General features: G+C 38.5%; 1 long non-coding RNA gene across 3 annotated transcripts in view; it reads right to left on the bottom strand.

Annotated features, from left to right (window-relative positions):
* Positions 1–7,417, bottom strand: part of LOC122826751 — a 131,629-nt gene extending 124,212 nt beyond the window's left edge. For 2 of the 3 annotated variants that reach the window (XR_006369862.1, XR_006369860.1), the window contains exon 1: positions 7,058–7,133. This is a non-coding gene — a long non-coding RNA (uncharacterized LOC122826751). Of the gene's footprint in view, positions 1–7,057; positions 7,134–7,296 lie in introns of those variants that run through there. The other variant, XR_006369861.1, reaches the window with a different exon arrangement.
* Between the last annotated feature and the right edge of the window lie 12,839 nt (positions 7,418–20,256).

Raw genomic sequence — 20,256 nt, 5'->3', positions numbered from 1 at the left:
TCTTTGAAGTTTTGGTAAGACACAAAAAAGGAGAAACAGACTTGAAAGAGGATGAAACTGGAGAGACAGAAAAGGGAGGAATGAGAGAAAAGATCGAAAAAGACTGCAAAAGGATGAGGATGAAACAAGGTGCAGTAGAGTAACAAATGCTTCCAGACAGAAGTCTTGAGATAACAGATACAGTTTTAAACATGGTGCTTGAAAGCTAGCTAGAGAAAAGACATGGAGACAATAATACGATTGGAGATCCAATTAACATTTCAAAAGATACTGGAGCAGGGTGTAATGTTTGCAGTGCATGAGCAGCAAACTTCCAAAGGTCTCATTTCATGATGATGTGTTATTGCACTTTTTTTTTTTTTTATTACAACAAAAACCTGATTTGCTGTTCGGCTCAGTAAAAAGGGCAGAGAAGGGAGAATATTTTGGAACAAAGTGTCATGTAGGTCTAATTAACTCTGTGTCGCTATGAATGCTACATTCCCAGACAGCACCTTCTGACTTCCTAAGTAATTACTGTACCACAGAAGTGAATAATTTGAAAAGATTTTGGCCAGTAATTAACTTTGTGTGATCAAACACTATCCTGCTCTACTTCAGGTAGTCGGCTCTAACTAAGGCTGCTACCTGTGCCTCACCATCAAACTATCCATCCATCCCATCCATCCATTATCTGAACACCCTTCTTCCCTAATGGGGTCGGGAGGGTTGCTGGTGCCTATCTCCAGCTGTGTCCCGGGCGAGAGGCGGGGTACACCCTGGACAGGTCGCCAGTCTGTCGCAGGGCAACACAAAGACATACAAGACAAACAACACACACACACTCACACGCACTCACACCTAGGGAGAATTTAGAGAAACCAATTAACCTGACAGTCATGTTTTTGGACTGTGGGAGGAAGCCGGAGAACCCGGAGAGAACCCACGCATGCACAGGGAGAACATGCAAACTCCATGCAGAAAGATCCCTGGCCGGGAATCGAACCCAGGACCTTCTTGCTGCAAGGCAACAGCTCTACCAACTGCGCCACTGTGCAGTCCTGCCATCAAACTAAGCCACCTCATATAATGAGAACATATCTGCTTTCTGGCCTTATAATTTTCACTAAATATTACAGCAAGTTTCAGAAAAGAGCCAGACAAAATGTCATGCAAAACCTGATTACAGGTAATTTGTTCATGTTAATTTCTTCTTATTTGCTTGGCAGAATCACAGCACAGCAGAGTGTCTGTAGGATGGTATTTGATATGTGGAGCTAATGTTGGAATTAAAATCAAAAGATTCTCTCTAACAGGAACTTCTTTGCTTTCTCGGTCAAAAAATACCAATATTTGTATCAGAAACACTGGTTTTATGGTAAACAATATGAGTGTGGTGTTGCCTCATAGGATGAGAACTCATGAAATTTGAATACTACCATATTTTCTGAGCTATATTTTTTATATTATGACTGATTAAGTAACTGTGTGTGAATACCATTAGAGAACTAGCTTTTGTAATAAAAAAAACAGGAATGGTTTTGTCTAGCCGGGACTTGCTAAAAACAAATATCTCTGGTTAACAAAAATATTGTGTACATGGGATCGGTTTAAGAAAACTTTTCATCCACCAGAATCAATACAAATCAACGTAGTTTTAAACATGTCAAATGCAAATATGATTACAGGTTTCAGGAGAAATGGGAATAAGAAGTAGTAGTAGCAGTGGAGGAGTATGAATATCCAGACAACTGGACTGGAGACAACAGTTACATAAAATATCCATATGCACTTCTTCCTCCTTTGCTTGCAAGAAGGTACAGAGTAATGTACTTATTGAGCAGTTTTGGTTCTTTGATCTTTGTAGCAAAATGCTGCAGATCTTTGAGAAATCTGCGGTGCCGAGTGCAATCTCTTCTGAAATCATCTGTAGCAACATCAGATCTAGTGATAGAAAAATCCAAGCTGGTAAAGAAGGCAGGCTGTGTTGTGTTGCCTTCCCCGGGACTTCTGGAGACGACTCTCCAAAAAGAAGGTTATTCATAAAAACGAAGAACACTACGGACCACTCTGTGCATCCTCTTTTTGAAACAACTACAGGAGGTCCTTCCTGCCCACAGCCATCACACCATCTACACCAGGGGTCCCCAAACTCGGTCCTCGAGGGCCGGCCTCCAGCATGTTTTAGTTCTCTCCTTGGTTTAACGCACCTGAATCAGATGATGGCTCGTTAGAAGGCCTAAGAAGAACGTTGACATCCTGAAAAGGTTGTTGGTGCCACCAGGGAGAGAACTAAAACGTGCAGGATACGGGCCCTCGATCTACACCAACTCTTTGAAGAAACTTGTACAATATGAGTCACAGCATTAAAGTTCTCCTTGAGATTAATATAGTACTTTGATTTCAATTGCAAATGCCATATACAGAGTATTTTCAAGCTCTTAAAACATCAGGACTGGGTAACTGTTAGTCCTATATATGCTAAAGTTGGTATTTGACTTAATTTTGATCAAAAATATTGACACACTTAAGGGATACTATACATTTTTTTAGATCTCTATTAATCTAAAATGAGTCCTCAAGGGTCATTGTTGTTAAGTTTTAGCTCAGTAGCCCATAGCAGAAACTGTTGTCACACTGAAAAGGTAAGTCAGTCATCTAGGGAAACGTCCAACAAATGCAAGACATCAGTCCTTTAGGAATGGAGTTACACCATATTATATGGAAGCACAAGGATAAAACAATATCAACTGGTTAATTGGTTGGGCTATTTTCTTAAGGAGGCTTTTAAAAAATGCCTTACTTGGTCCTTCAACAGCACCAGTTCATTATAAATAAGATGCTTTTTATGTGTTGAGATAAAATATATTCTTTTAAAATAGTTTTCTAGATCATAAACACAGCATAATTGCTTTTGCAAAATATTGATATGCACTTATTACCCAGAATGAGTTCAGAGAAGAAAGCCTCTCCCATAAAGAATGGATTTAATGACTTAACTACATCGTTTGTACAAGCATCTTCTCATTTAAAGAATAAACACAAACGGATGATAGATAAAAGTAGGTGCCCCTCCCTTCCACTTTATTGCTAAATGCAATGCTAGATATAATTTCGGGGGGGAAAACAGTGTGAAGTTGGTGTCAGTTTATGAGACTCAACATTTCTACAGGAATTTGGGGGTTGGTGGGCTGCAGAGAGCAAAGGAAAAGCTGACAGTTAGGAAATGGAAAACGTAGGATTTAGAAAGACAGAGAAAAAAGATAAATACAAGGCATGTGCTGACTGAGACAGAATGTGCTGGAGTATCCAGAAATCAGCTTTTTTTTTTCTAAACCCTTGCCCACCCCTCACCCGCACACACGCACCCAAACACACGCTCCGTTATCTTGACATGGCTGAAAAGAGGAAAGCAGGAGATTTGTTATGTAATTCTGTGTCTCAGCTGCTCACTACTTTTATATTTAGCTGAGGTCTTGTCTGTAAACTCAATCAGGTGGGCTTGTGCTCCAGCTCTCTGTTTTCGTCTGGTGAGTTTTATTGCTGGTAATAAGTTGCACCTGAAGAGCCACAGCGCCATCTGTTGACTCAACAGAGAACAGCAGCAGAGACATTGGATTGTGCACCGAAACAACATTTTCAGAAACTCTTGGATGCTGACTGGGTGTAATATTAAAAATGGACAAAAGTTTAACATTTAACCTTCATTGTAAAGCTTAATATACATGATTTATGTTCTTCATTTTATATTTAATGTTCTGAAGTGCATTCAGTTCTTCTCTAAATTCAGTTTCTAATCTGAGAATCTGTTACCAATGTCTCGTTTGCTGTGTCATTGCTGCCAGAGTCTGTCCCTCTAATTTCCATCTTTCTATCATTTATCTCCCTATCTCATCTTCAGCTCCCTGTGGGCACTGACAGCATGAAGCTCTTATCAGGGGACTGAACAGACAGTCTGAGAGGATAAGCCGGCTATTCCAGAAACACGTTGATGAATTATTTTCAGTCAACTCGTGAGAATCAGTCATTGGATATCATAGATTGAGTGGTTGAAAACAAGTGCTCTAAATAAAAACAAGTTACAAATTTTGAATTGCTTCTGTGTCGGATTTTATTTTTGGCCTAAACCTACAGCTATATGTTTATACCATAAATCTGCAGTTGCAATAGCAGGTCTATAAGACAAATATTCTATTGTTTCCAAACCCTAATCATGTGTCCTTCCTCACGTACAGTGCTTACGATCTCCCAGATTCTTTAAATTTTTTACATTTTAATCTTTCAGATCATCAAATAAATGTCATCAAGATATTCTGAGCAAATACAAAAAGGCGTTCCCACATCATTAGTTTTTTTGGTACCAGATTCAGTTTCAGAGAAGAAAACCTCTGGAATTTATGGGAGAGACAAACTAACATATTAGTTTGTAGGTTCGTACTTTAAAGTACCTTTGCACAAAAATGAGTTGATTTTATAAAACATGCAGTAATATTTTTTGGCTGCAGCAAAACGTAGTGTTTGAAGGCGGAGGGTGACAGACATTCAAAACGGGATGCTATGGTGAGCATAAAAGTTAAATTAACAATAATGAACTAAATTAATTTAGCAATTAATCAAATTCATAAACAGCCATCTCCCATATCCAGTACCCTGCACCTCTATCACCCCCCCAGCTCAGCTTTGTGGCTCTGTGGATAAAATATCTAATAAGAGCTGCAAATTAACAGACTTTTTGTGCATAAAAATAAGCTGTTGGCTGTTGGTGAAAGTGGCATTTTCTAAGCAATAAGCCTCACTCCACCAACTTTAACTTTTGAATCTCCCTGGGTCAAAGTGAAATCTGTGACACTAAAACTTACAATAAAATAAACTACTGTTTATTTTATTAGGACTGTTTTTCAATTAGAGATTGCAGTCCTTTCTGAAAGTTTGTGATGCGTTCATTGTGAAACATTTCCCAAGAAAGAACTAAACATTTAAAAGTAACCAAAAGAATATAGGTCTGTCTAAAAGAAAAAAACGGTTGCTATTTATATATTTAGATTAATTTTTTTTTCTTGGTACAAATGCTTTGAGCCAAACATACACAATAATAAAAAGAAAAGGAAAAAAAACATTTGCTCCAAAGGATTTTCTTTTTGACATTTGAAGAGAGTTAATAAATATTAAACACTGTGCGTTTTGGGAGGGAAAATGAAATTCTAAAGGATTGGAACTTAATTTCTTCATTTCACGAGGACGAGACTTAAAACACACTTTTTCTCTAGTTTTAGGAATAAAAACACCATACAAGTCTGTCCTTTCTCATATAAAGGTCTGTGCAATATCATTTCAGGTCATTTAGGTGGTTATTCAACTCGTTTAACCCATGAATGGCCCCACTTCTTTAGATTTTCTGCCTTGTTACACTCTTGTTCCACCATCCAGAGTCTCCATTTTTGTACAGAAAAACTATGAAAGCTTTTCTTGTTGTTTTTTTCTGCTCATCACTGCAGAGGTTGTGGATAAGCTTGTTGTGTGCCACAAATCAGATTTTAATGACTGAAATTAGCATGTCAAGGTTTCTCCTCCTTGCCTGCTACCCAGTCCAACCTGAACATCTTCTATCTTTGTACTGGGTCTAGGTTTAAAAGGCTTCCTATTATCTTTTCTTCTTGACCCCAGACAAGTCCCAGGAGCCAAGGCTCGACTGCCACCAACTTCCCAGCTAGATAACCCCATTGTCTGGAAAAGAAGGGTAACATGGTTTCCCTATAGGCTGGCCTACCTTTGTGATGAGCAATCATCAAGATTGTCAGTGGCTCAATGGCCATTTGATAATTGGTCAACAGTGCATCCAAATCTGAATAGTAAATGAAAGAATGAGGTCTGAGGAACAAGAAGCTAAAATGAACTTTGTCTCTAGTAGATGTACTTAACTGTGGTTCTCTGGGCCCACTGCTATGCCTGTTCTAGGCATTTTATTAATCTCACACACTTGAGTGACTGACGAGCTTCTACAGCACTTGGTGGCACGGTGTGAAGGAAATGCAATCACAGAATTAGTTGTGTTAGAGCAGGAACATATCAAAAATTTGCAGAACAGTGGGCCTTGAGAACCATGTTGCGCTATTATTTGAGTAGCATAGGAGAAAAAAAACTTGCTCAATGTTGTTGAAACTCAGCAACGCCATAGTGTCCAATACTTTAAAACCCACCAGCCACAAAGAATAAGAAGATTAAAACATCAAAAGGGCATCAAGAGAATAAAAGTCTCTTAAATATAAAGCAAAGTGTAGCATTAAAGAGTGCGATTCTGCTGTCGTTCATCAGCAGTCTTCCCCTCTCAACCATCAATCCAGCTCAGTTCAGTCTGCCTTTGGCATCTCTCCTAAGCCTCTCTCCATCCTGTCCTTTTAATGAAAAAGCCTGGACGAATCCACACTGTCCAGCATACGTGCATAGCACCTGTTGAGTACTGTGCTTCAGCTTGTGGGAGTATTTCTCTGGCTACACAACAGGCCTCGCTATTTGCAGTCTACCCAGGGTCACCTCTTCCTCATCTCCGAATTGCTACTTCCTCTCTCTCCCTCTGCTACTAATAATTGTTGAACCCTTCCCGTTCCTGCGGTTTGTCTCAGTCTGCCGACCAGCTTGTCCCCAGCTACTGGGCTTGCTGGTTTTTTCCCCGTCTGATGGCCCCAGCTTCTGGAATCGGCCTCCTTTTGCTCTGAACACTGGAACTGGCCAGCTGCCTCTTTTGCTCTGCCTCTATTAGCCCTGCTCCTCACTCCTGTCGGCTTGTCAACCTGCCCTTTTTATTTCCGGTTTCTCCTGCCTGCCACTACAGCTGATGGAAAACACCGGTGCAGTCAGTAAGTGGAAGCCTCAGGCTTGGGCAGTGCAAGGGGAAAGGCTCAAACCTCAACAACATGCATAAAAACAGAACAACATAAACATCCAACACAGCAAATGTAAAGAAACCCAATGTGGGGAAAAAAAATCCTGAAACATCCAAGTACCCAAAAAGATCATATTCCCACAAGAGAACTATTGCTGTGTAGGATAGCTTTTGATGCTTCACTGCATCAAAATGTACCTGTTGAATCCAGATGCTTGAGCCCCTTTGGTACCTTCCTTTTGGTTTGCAGGGCACATCCAATTAAAGATCCAGAACTGATGCAAGCTCTGGGATTGTGCTGAAGTTTTCTGAAGGTTGGAAAGACCTCTTCTAGTCATACCAACCTCTCAAAGTATTTCAGCGTTCACACATTGGGGTTGAAAAGTTTGCCCCAGAATATGTAGATATGTGGTGTGGAAAGGTGGAATGTAACTCACAATATTCAGACTGCAAGAGGACTATTCTTTCCAGGGAGTCACATCCGCTCCAAAAGGCTCCTGATGGAATTGGGATGCTAGTCTAAGTCTTAGACACCACCACCTCGATGACGCAATCTCTAAAAAGCACAAAATAGAGATTATAAATGGAGAGCTTGGTTTATGCAGCATTTTCTTGTCATTATTGTGTTTTGCAACACAACTTTCCATAATATCACACACATTTTAACTTACTAATTCACATCTTCAGACATGAGGCAACAGGATCACACCCGCCATTGCAACAATTGATTAGAGTGCACCGGTGCAGAAACAGACATGCTTAAGAGGTGAATACGGACCAATAATTGGCAACAAGTATCAGTGGAATTATTCTATCAAGGGCTACATTGGATTTCTGCCTTTTCCACAGAAAGGCAGGGGATTTCAAACTGTGTCAAATATTGAGGCCGACACAGATGCTCTTATTGTCTCTGCCACTTATTAGAAGCCCCCCGTTCCTTTTTTTAAATTATTTAAGCAATCATGTCCTCTGCAAGCTGAGGAGGCCATATGTCAAAGCTGAGATGCAGGATAGGTGAAACAGGATTATCAGAATCTGTTCAGTTTGTTTCTTTTGTGTTCACAAAGAAAATTTTGATACTGAAAGATACGCAAAATGATTGGTCTTATTGGGATTGTGTGCGATATGCTGTTCCAAAGACTGAAATTTGATCTCACTGGAATAATAATGTCCACAACCTATACAAAGAAAATGGCAACAACTATGGCACATATTACAATGTTTTCTTTTTTTGCCATTATTTATTAGTGTATTTTTGGATGGTGCTGTCTGACCCGTTAGGTTATATGTTGTTGATTTTGAATGATGTGTGATTATTTCAACACAATCTGGATAATGATGCATTTGCTCTGAAACACATAAACACACACGCCCACACACACATACACGCATAGGTATAATTATGTTATGTGCATTACAGCTTGTGTTTTGTGGAACACATTCGCAGCTTTGAACCGTTGGATAAAAATGTTGGTAACACCTCTTACATTTTTTTTCACGCCACTGCAATTAGAAAGGGTTTTCCAAACGTTTTCTAAATACAACCGGGTTTATGCTGTACTGTGTGGTGACATATTGTAATGTACCAGTAATGCTAGCAGAAACTAGAGGGAAACTCTGTGGTGCGTCTGCTAAATTGAAGGATGTCAATTGTCACCTTTAAGTGACAAGTTTCAGTGCGACGAGACAGATTGTTTGACTTCAGTAGTGGATGGTTTTATCTGAAGCACTGACACTTCTGAATGAACCAAACAAAGAGAATTTCTGGATGAGTTGCTTTGATCATTGGCTGTAGATCAGATGCTTCCTCACAGGTCTGAATCATCAGATAAAGTGTGTCCTATGACATAAAAAATAAGCCATAAATAAATTATATCTGCAAGGTTTTAGGAAAGTCATCAGGGAAGTTGTAGATCCTTCATCAATCATTACCAAATAGTGTACATGGAATTCAAGAATGTCAAACAGAATTGGTCTGGCTTACTATATGAATAGGGTCAGATCCCATCACAACCAAAACAGACAGACAGTACACAAAAAATGCACCTACTGATCCATACATGAGATGTAACAATAAAAACAGCATCATGCTTAAGCTCACCATGCAAAGTGACACAAAGCATTAAACGCTGTGAATGGTGCTCAAGTTTGGGGACACAACGCTAAATAGTTCATCCAACACAGATAACCGAGCGAGAAAAAAAGAAAATCAGAGAGGGGTTCAGACTGCAACATGATTGCAGTGCATATGTGTCAGTCTTTCATAGAAAGCCCTCAGCATTGTAGCCATGGCTACAAGATGACAAAGTAGAAGGCAATGCAGCAGTCTGATGGTGTGCATGAGGCTCGGAGACGAGTAACTTCAGACTTTAGTGCCTCAGAGTGAACATTTACCAGTATTTCATACGCAACCCCACCAACATTTTGGATTATGTGTGAATGAGTCCTTCTAACTGGACCCACTAATGCATCATAAAATTGGGTGCAGTTTGCAAGAAGGTTAGTTTTTGTGGAGGGTTTCATCTACTGAAAACCCCTTAATCTGCATCCTTTGATTTTGGTCAGATAACGTAAACTGTCACTTGTGTTTGCTCACACAAATTAAGACTAAAACTGATTGTAGAGCTGCAGAGGAAAAATATGTAATTTTCCATGTCAACAAATATTTAGTTTGACGTGGAAAGTTAAGAGCCATCTTAAATTTGTGTGAAGGGGGCCCAGGTTAACAGTTGTGTAGATGACATTTGAATACTCACTTAATGTAGATAAAATCCACATTTTAATAGATACTCATGCTGCAAAAATAGAGGATATTAATCCAAAAAATATTTGTTTTTTGTGTTTTTTAGCCATTTTTAGCCTAACAAAATGTGGCTTTTCAAAGACCAACTAAAACTTTGCTAGACGCCCAACTAATTTTTATATATTCTATTAAAAACCATATCTAAAATCTGGCCATGAAATTACGCATAAAATGAGGACAACGATGCCTCAGTAACACAATGTTCAAATGCAGCCTCACATATCTAATCTAGTCACCTTAGTGAGTGTGGGTTTCTGTGTGAAATTGTGCATTTGTCTGCATTGCCCAAAGCCACTAATAATCTTTCCTGTCCCAAATGTCATATGATCCCGGGACTCCAACGTGAAAGGGCAACACCTTCCTTTCGTCCTATTCTCAGAGGAATGCACACGCGTCATGAGTAGCGCATAAATCTAACTTTTCCATGCCTGTCAGAAGACCAAGATTTGGCATATGTAAAATAAAAATTTTTTTCAAAAAACGTGCCATTGTTCATCATATGATATTTAATAAGCATAAAAGGAGCTCCTGTTTTATGTAGAGTGGAAAATGCTGTTTTTGGAGTTATGAAATGCAGCTTGCATGAATCTGAAAATGGGGAATCTTTGTGGCGAATATAACTATAGTGTAGTGCTAATAAAGAAAATTGACATTGCACATTGTAAATTATCTTTAGCAATGGAAAGCAGGATGCAGTAAAGTCTGAATGGTGATTGTGTGAATGGTTGAAATATATACTCACATACACGCCTAATGGCTGTGATGAATAAATGACACATACCAAGTATCATATTGGAAGCACTTTGCTGCCATCTAGTGGTAGGAGTAATGCCCACTTATACCAACTTTAGCTAATTTGTGTCTGGATTTCTAAAATGTATATTTGCTGCAGTCAAACTAATAATCAAATTAATTTAGAATCTGTTTGAAGGAAAAACAGAAAAATAACTGAGACATGTTTTGTTGTATAGCCTTGTTGCTGAAATGTGCAATACCGGTAAACTTGACTTGATATGACATAAATAACAACGGGCTGATGGTAAGGTTGAGGTTAATATATGTCGAGGGCACACACATCCTCACAAAGAGAGAAGGAACTGGTCTCTCGTCTTTGATTTAATCTGAATAAACCCTTTTGATTCGTCTCAAACACGATTTCTCATCCCATCAACTCAACAGAATTAATCCCTAATGTCTGCACATGCCGTAAATCCCCAACTGAAATACCAAACAGATTATGTGTTTTGTCACATTTTGTGCCATTCAATCATTTTTCAAATCGCATACACTGGAAGACAGGGGATTACGTAAAAGTTTGATGATTCATCCACTGCATTCTACATGAATCAGTCTCAGGGGTGCAAAAGTGTAACGACGGATACAAATCAGCGTTCAGACGACATACTGGAGTGTGTGGCCAAGACCCAGGCTAACGGCAAGCAATTACAGCAATGATCAGCTGATGACAGGTTGACGGTCACTCATCGTGATTAGGGTCTGTCCTCAGTATAACAAGTATAATGTACAGGTCTTTAATATTTATCATCCATAACCCACAGAGAGTAATAGAGACTCCTGTGTTTTCTGTGAAGTGTTATGGAAGCGACTAAAATAATTTATAGCTTAACACTATATTACCAACACATTGGTTGGATTCAGGCTCACAACAATGAAATAAATGAGGTCAACACACCTAGTCATGCTGAATATCACACAAATCTCCTGTTACAAGAAGCCACAAATGTTTTTTTTTTTTTTACTATTACTATTATTATTTCAGTTATATAATGTCATTTCATTAAAAAACTCAGCTGTATTCCAATAAAATGTGGCAGCAGAATTTAGTTATATTTAATAATTTAGGAAAACACATAACTTTCTCTGGGAGGCTTTTTAATTATACAAAAGTTCTATTTTGTGCAGTGTATAAGGCATTTCTAACAAGTTCAACAACAAAAGTCTGGGAGGGTAAACTGGAGGATAGAGACGATGCTCTCAGCATGATTATCCCTTGTACTTAATTATCACGCAGCTGGTGCAAACACTTAACCACAGTGGGGAAAGTGTTGATTTAATTCCAGGGAAATCAGCATCAACACTCATAATATGTTCCCGACAAGCCATTGCTGAGAAGGATGAAAGCGCCATGTGCCAATTCAAGCTCAACTTTCTTCTTTTTCAGGTGAGTGCTGAACAGGAGGATTTCTCTTTCCTAATTTGCATCTTTCGCTCTCATAAAACCAAGCAGTGAGAAGGGTTACTTGGCTTAGCACACAATGATATACTGCTATATGTCATAATATTTATATAATTGGTAGGCTTTTCAGAGTGCAGAAGTGGTAAAACATTGTAAACAATTGTAATACAATTGTAATCTTTGCACGTACTGACATGAATGTGAATTTTTAGAAAATATTTGGGAAAAGGTTACCAAACTGAGGGACATCTTTTTCATGTACATTTTAGCCAATTAAAGTCTTATACTGCTGCAAAAATATGTGTTGAATTGTTTCACCTGCAAAGTTAGCTGAAACAGCAGAATAACCCAATATGATGAATCACATAGCAAGAATCCTAATAACTTTGCATAAAATTGTACATATTGAAATTGCTAAATATCCTTGAAAGGTCTGAAGGACTTTTTATCAGACCTTCGGTTTCATAAAATAAAAATCTCCAAAAAGTTTCAGTGAAGAACTCCCAACATAAGGTCAAACTACAACAAATCAAAAATTAAGCAACACAGAGAAAGAGCTCTGATGACAGAAGAATTTAGTGCAAGAAGGTTTTAATCTGCCAACATGACCACTGAGGTCCCCGAGAGAAACTTTCAGTCTGGACATCAAACTGACATCTGCATCTTTTACCTGGGACAAATGATTGTGACCTTTTGTAAAATAACTTCGCATTCATGAGCAAATTATTAAGGCCACCTTTCAAACACTAGTCACCCAAAACATCTATTTCAGGTTGGTCAGTCATTGTCTATTAAGGTCATAACTTTGTAAACTTCGACCTCCTTCAGTGATTATGTAAATTCTTATAATTGATTGCTTCGATACATTTCCTTCTGATTTGTGGTATATTTTACCTTTACTTTGGAGTAAAGATGAAATGACTTGCTGCCTACTGGAATCGATGCAGTTTTGCTGCAATCTCGCCAAATCTTGGAGACTTTGGTGTGATTTTATTTCTGTCAAGGACACCTGAGCATGAAAAACCGATGTACCGGTATGTCTAATCTAATCTTCAGTCTGTTTCACTCTCTCATTCTCCTTGCACTTTTTTCCATTTGCAATTTAAAATTCTTCCCATATCTGTAGCAGTTTGTCAAAACAAAATGATTTGGTATTATGGAGACAGAATGAAAAGTAATAGAAAAAAAATGCCAGTTTCTTGTCACTTTCTGATATTCTGCAATGTAGCATTGGCTGCTTCACAGAGGAATGAAGGTCATCAACACTTAAAACCCATTCAGGTAAACACAATTCTCCGAACGCCTGAATGAGAGTGAATGTGCGTCTGTCAGTGTAAGGAGTGGGATGGGGGTGGTTGGATGAGAGGACAAGGACATTCGAGATCTGTCAAAACTCAAGTGAATGTACATGGATTCAAATCAGAGTTAGACTCATGTTGTGTAGGTGTCGTGTCGTAGGAGTCAGCCATCATCAGTGCTCAAAAGTAACCATAAGGTTTCATTTAAATTAGCTCCTTTTTCTGCATGTAGATTGGTCAGACCCTACAAGAAGTGTAGAGAAACTCATTGATTATAGGTCACACCACAAGAATAGATTTCATCTCGTCTTGCAGACGTAGTGAAGTGCAATTTTTTTGCCCGATAAAAATGTTCAGGAAGGTTTAGAATTTGAACAGGTAAAACTCTGAAATGAAAGCAGGAAAAAAGCTCATTAAGTAGGAGAGGACACAGTCTGGTACCAATTAAAGTGGAAAAAGGCAACAAATTTGCAGGGGAAAAAAAAAAACCTTATCTTTATTAAAAAAAAAAAATTTAAATCAACATAAAAACTTTTTTTGAAAATTAACAAAGGGAATGTTTTGGTAGCTGTGCAGTTGTGACAGTTTGTTTATGTATTCAAATTACTTGGTCTGCAACTTCTACATTTTATTTAGGAGTAGCAAAGTGAATGTTTAAATACTTTAATGAACCATTGCATTTGGATAAAGATGCTAACATGAAGCAACGTGTATGAAGTGAAAGAATCCGAAACAGTTTACGTTGATTTCTGCTTTTCTCTGTCTCATCACTCATCTTTTATTCTGCGTTCTAAAAACAAGCACCGACAAAGAATCAATACGACAGTTTAATGAGGAAACACAAAGTGAATATCTACATAGATCTATGTAATTATGACAAAGATCTGTAGTCTCAAAGCCATTGATGCAGCCTGATCTAGTAGAGGATATGTACTCCCTGTTTTTTATTTATTACTTAGAATCGAGTTTCAAAAATCATTTGCAACTCATCACTCAAGAATCCTATACAGTTAATACTGTCCAGCGGCCACCGATGGAGATTCAAGTTCAACCAGAAACGATCTGTATCTGCTCTCCGTGTTTTAATAATCAATGTCAGGCTCTGGGAGGAAGCAGCTTTGCCGTATGCCGATTTCCTCAGGCCTCCGCGCAGAGACTTCGGTTATCGGAGAGGAGTACAAACAGCACAGCCAAAGCAAAAGGAGATAAATCAACAAAGATGTGTAGCAGTGATTGAGGGAAGTTGGAGAGAGCCTGCAGACACTGAGAAGGAAAGGCGGTACAAAAGTGAGACGGAAGCAAGCAGAGAAATATGGAGAAGCAAGTAAACAGTGAGACTGGCAAAACTCTTCCAAACTCAATCAGATCCTCTGCATTTATTCTGTGGCTTCACCTGGAGCTCAAGTTTGTGCTGCAAACAAGAAAAAAAAAGTCTCACGAAATCTCAACCAATAAACCTTTTAACTTACTTTGTTATTTTAACATCAAACAAATTAATTAAATGTTAAACACAAAGCTATTGTAAAAGGCTGTACAGGCAGCAACATTGTTAAAGTTGATAAATCCAACATTTCTGATGCTTAGGGGAATCTAACGGCCCCCAGAAGTCGAGTGCAGGAATATGAGCAGGAATATTTACTCCACTTTGGTGGAGTAAATTACCTGATAGTTGTGTCTGCAGAAATGCTATAAATTCTCTGGACTGCCACTGCAAATCCAAGAACAGATGCATTAAAAAATAAAAACTACAGGAGCTGGTGTTTACAGAGAAAGAATGTTTTCAGGATGAGCTTCAGAGTGGATATTGAAAATACTGTCTACATGTCATTACTCGTACGCATCACAAGTGTGTACGAATACTAAAAAAGTGAAAAGCATATCAGTCAGAGTTTATGAAAATTATTTTTTTATGGAATAAAGATGTTTATTTTTCTCCTCCCCTGCCCTAAATAATAGAAAATCAATTCTTTACACTCAAGTCTTGTACCACCAATATGAGGTACCTGTACAAGTTTGCAAAAAATAAAATCCCTACATTTTCCCTCCCTATTTACTTAACTATTGCCTGAAAATTCAATGCTCTACAAACAACCCATGAGAGCTTCTAGTAGTTAAATAAATTTTAGTTGAATTGGTTAAGAAGATTAAAGTCCCCTGTGGAGTCAGACACTTCAAACAATCGGCATGCTGACAAAGCTGATTGGCGACAGAGAGTCTGCACAGCACGGAATGAGATTAACACAGATTGTCACGTAATTGTTAAATTTGCAAAGTATTTACTCAGAATTTGATCTTATGATCCGTATTTTTGGCATCTCATGCCACAGACATTTTCTGTAGTGGATTGGTTTAAGATCAAACTCCAAATGCTTCAGTATCAGAAGCTTAGAAAGGTACTATTGGAACATTATTTACTTAAAGTCATGTATCTATGTGCACTACTAAAATGCTTGGTACTGCGTAGCAAAGGGTTTGATGCAACTTTAAGCAGAATTAAATTTGGAAGCTTACTTACAGCTAAACCCTGAGGCACCACTGAATAAAGAAGTTTACAGGCAAATTTAGCGATTTGCAACATCGACTGATTGAAAGAAAATTGAAGGCACTCCCATCAGTTGGGAGCCTGGGGCAAAGTTTGATTGTGATTTCCAACAACCAAAGCAAATTGGGGGGGGAAAAGTGTTGATATTAATTAACAGAAAGCATAAAATGTGACAACACCAGAAAAACATGCATAATTAAATTATGACTGTTGACATTTGACCACAAACAAAGAATATCTTACACATAAACTAGGACACTTGCTTGGTTGCTTAAAAGGATTTGAAAATAGATTGGAAATATACATTTAAAAAGTAGGCTCCTTTTTGAGAGCAGCTCACTGTGTGGGAATCCAAGTGCTTTTAGGGACCCCTGCTGGTTTAAAGGCCCGAAGCAGCAGCTTAGTTCACTTGTGCCTTAGGCAAGTTCTGCAGATGTGAAATAAGGTGATGGGCTGTTAGTCTTTACAACCTGAAGATGTTGGGAAGCTGAAAACTTGGTGAAAGACTGCGAGGACAAACAGTTCAAGCATAACATGGTTAACCAGTTAAATTTTAAACTGTTAAATTGTTTATTTCATTTTAAAGATCAGAGTGCTAAAAAATAATAATAATAATAATAATAATAATAATGCAAATAAAAATAACTCCAACAGATGGCCAATGCCATGCAAAGAAAAATATTAACATGGCACAGTTAACTGAAAATAAAAACCTTTAAGACAAAATATTCAGATTACTAATTTTGTATCAATAAGCCTTGTGTCAAGAAAATCCGAGATCATCCCACTTCCCCATGCTGGAAATTTTAGTTTAACAGTAACAATAAATAAAGTTATCTTTAAAATGAATCACTCAAGTGAAATCTAGACCCAACAGTAGACTTGAATGTCAATAAAATCTATTTGGTTGTGTGTGTTGTTTTTGTCTACTGCAAACTTTGCTTTAATTCTACTTTTTTCTATTTAATCATAAGAAATCATAGTCAAGACAGAGAGAGTCATGAAACAGGAAGAGCAGGTTTCCTGGAAAAAGAGGAAGTAAGTTTCCAGCCTCCAGATTTATAAAAATAGTTGAGACTATTCTTTATTTCAAAGCATGAACGTTTTAAAGAATGAAATCTAAACATTGTGAGTAATTGGATAAGATTCAAAGTAAAATAAAATATTAATATTGGTTTGCTTGTAATAATACTTACACTTACATCGGTGGGTACTCTTAGAAGTAAAACAAGTAACTGTAACTTTGGTATCAAATAATAAGAATCATGGATTATTCTTGGTTTCTTTTCAGAAAACATTTGTAATAACTCACATTAAGATTATAATAAGAGTAACTGATAAATTATGGTTATCATAACATTATAAATGAATGATAATCAGAGAAGTAAAAGAAGTTATAAATGTGATTTTGACATTGAACTTGAAAATGTGTAAAAGGTGTAACTGCAATTAAAGATCACTGATATGTTTGAGGTAGATGGTAGGTGAAAGGTTAAGGTTGAAAGGGGAACTAACAGGAGAGCAGAGATGGTCAACGACTTATTTAGAAACAGGTTGTTGAGCAACTTAAGACATTAGTACAGACATCAGGACACAATGTCTCTAAGACAGTGATGGACATGAGATCATCTGTCCAAGCAGGCAGCCAATGAAATAAGCACAGCAACAGTGCTAGCCAATGCAAATGAACCAAAAGGCTGGATAAACCCTATAAAAGGTGGGTGCAAAAGAGGAAACTTTGGTTGGATCCTCCAGGCAGCTTCGAGTCAAGATCGAGATGGACAAAGAACTCTGCAGCTGAAGAAGAGCCGGGGCCACAGAGCCGAAGACTGTCCTGTTCATGGGGACCAACCCGTCTGCCCCGCAACATGTGGCTTCAAATCGCACTTCTCTCATCAGCTGGGTTCAGACCCCAAAGACGAAGATGAAGACCAAGGTAAAGGCAAAGGCAAAGACAAAGACAAAGACAAAGACAAAGAAGAAGAACTGATGTCTTCCTTCCTGCCAGCACCCAAGTCCTGTGTGACCTCACCACCCATGCGGAGAAGAAAGCTCATCAGACCTACAGAGATCCCTGCCTTCGTCGATCATCATCCTCCTCCTGCTGCAACACCTCCTTCATCAGGGCAGTTCTGGGGTTCGAAAAGCCAAACTCTGTCCGTCTCTCTCAAAGGTTCCCTTTTTAGTTCTCAGTGTCAGCATTAGGGAAAGATAGACTAGATGATTGATTTTTCTTATTTGATTATTTCTGCTACTGAATTAAGTTGTACTGACCCTTGCAAAATTGCCTTACTAATAAAGTATATAGCATAAAGAAAATCTAAAAGATGTTGTGGACATTCAATTAATGAGTCACCTTAAAGTTCTCTGATGGTTGTAAAATAGCTATGATGTTTGATTCTGGAGAGGAAGAGGTGGAAAATGTTTATTGGTTCCTGATAGCCCAAATTTAAAACATCATCCTTGGGACTCGCCCGAGTCACTAGAACCTACCTGGTTCAGTAACAAGAGCAAATTGCAATAAAAGAGAACGAGCGACTGTTAACAGGTGTGCTCTGTGAAACTAGTTGGCTGCAGGCTGCTCCGTCTGGCTAATTCACAGGGGGAAGAAGGTTGGGACACCTGGATGGAGGTCGTCAGAAACCAGGCGAATCGTTTCTCGATGCCAGCTTATACAGAGTTTACTTTGGTTCTGGACAGGGTAAATCTCAGCAGATTTAGGAAACTCAATTAACCCGTTAGATGGAGAGCGGGTAACACATCTCCCCTCTCAGAAGAGGAAGCAGAGAGTGAGAGAGTAGAGAGAGAAAGGGGGGGTGGGGGGTGCAATAACACTTGGTTTGTTCCTATGGACCAATAAAGAGCTTGGATAACTGGGGGCTGTTATCACACCTCAAACCCCAGAGTTATTTAAAAGAAATCATGAAAATCTGTGGAAAGACATTTCACCCTTGACTCTCAGAAACAAAGAACTATTTCTGGTTACCTCCTCTTAGAGTTCCAGTTTATTACTAAAGATGTCTTACAGACATTTACGACTGAAACATTACATTCAGAAGGATGAGTGAGGTAATAAGGAACTGTGAAAAGGGTGAATAGAAAAAATATAACTCAATTTTTCTCCTACTAATGACAATCTGACAGGATTGAAGTTGGTGTAAGTGTTATCTTTGGAGTTTCATGAATTTCTGCTCAAGAAACACATTTATGCTCAACAGCATTAGATTGGACTGTGGTAGAATTTGACCAACTGCAAATTGTTTGTAAGCAATGAGGTAATATAATATTCATATTGAAAGTCAACTGGGACAAGTTCGTGTTTATGTAGCCATCTGAGAAAAATAAAGCACCACCTTTTATAAAATGCGTTGTTTTGGTTTTTTTGGGGTTTTTTTTTTTGCCATAGTCTATGAATAAACACAAAACTGAATCTGCTAAATCCAGTGAGTTAACATTTGCTGGAAATAAGTTAAATGGAAAGAAATGAGGAAATCCCAGAGTTCTTGGATTTGTTTGGATCAGGAAGAAACTTCAGTTTTTATCTAGCTCTCATGGGGACAAAACATCATTTTCCATCTTTGATAAGTGCGAAAAATGCTAAACATTATCCTCATGAGACGCTGACAGGTTAGAGCCGTGTTTGTGAATGTGCCTCAAGTGTTTTGAATGAAGTAAATAACTGGTCTTTCACCCTGGGATTTAAGATGTCAATATATCTTTTGAATTCCCTGCCAGAGATGCTTGCTTGTGTGTTTTTCACAGCAAGCGTTTGTTTCCATATGAGAATGTGCCTACCTCACATCTTCAACAGCACTTGTGTGTATATAATCACCTCTGTCATAAATGGCACTTTTGCTTTTGGATGGCTTTTGTTCAGCCGTCACATCTTATTATTTACACCGACGTGTGTGAATGTGTGCACATATTCTTTTGGTGTAGTGGGGGAACATTTCTCAAGGTTTAGTTTCTGAGTCTGTCCTTTTCTGAAAGACTTTTTGCTTGGACACTTTTTCACATGTTTTCCTCCAGGCGTGGGGACATTTTCAATGACTTGTTTACTCATTTCCGCAGCACTCATGTGCCCCGACTCCTACATTATGACCCATCTTCTTTTGTCTGTCTGGCTCTTTTTAGGTGACTCTTCTTTTCTCCCTCAATTATGTTCCAACATGTTGACAAATTCAACACATTCCTCTGAGCCAAGTGTCGATGTGTTCGGTGCCGGCAGAAATTGCTGTCGTATCATTTGGCCCCTGACATGATGTTATGACAGTTGTGACAAGATGACTGAGCATGTGAGTGGTCTGCTGACTGTTTGGAAGTCAGTGACTGATTAATGGACAGCTGCATGACTGGCTAGTTTTCATATGGACTGATTGACTGTCTTTCCTGACAAAAGGTTTGACTGGATCTAATCTGACTATTTGTCTGACAACCAGACAGAATGTCTTGTTACAGGGTTTTGGCTGGCCAGAGGCCGTTTGGCCCACCTTAGTTGACTGGAGATTTACGTGCACCTGGCTAATTTCAGCATTAAAAGAGGCATGAAAAAGTGTT

The sequence above is a fragment of the Gambusia affinis genome, linkage group LG23 (genome assembly GCF_019740435.1).
Source record: "Gambusia affinis linkage group LG23, SWU_Gaff_1.0, whole genome shotgun sequence".
Lineage (NCBI taxonomy): Eukaryota > Metazoa > Chordata > Actinopteri > Cyprinodontiformes > Poeciliidae > Gambusia > Gambusia affinis.
Note: the sequence above shows the minus strand (reverse complement) of the source record. Positions and strands in the feature narration are given on the sequence as shown.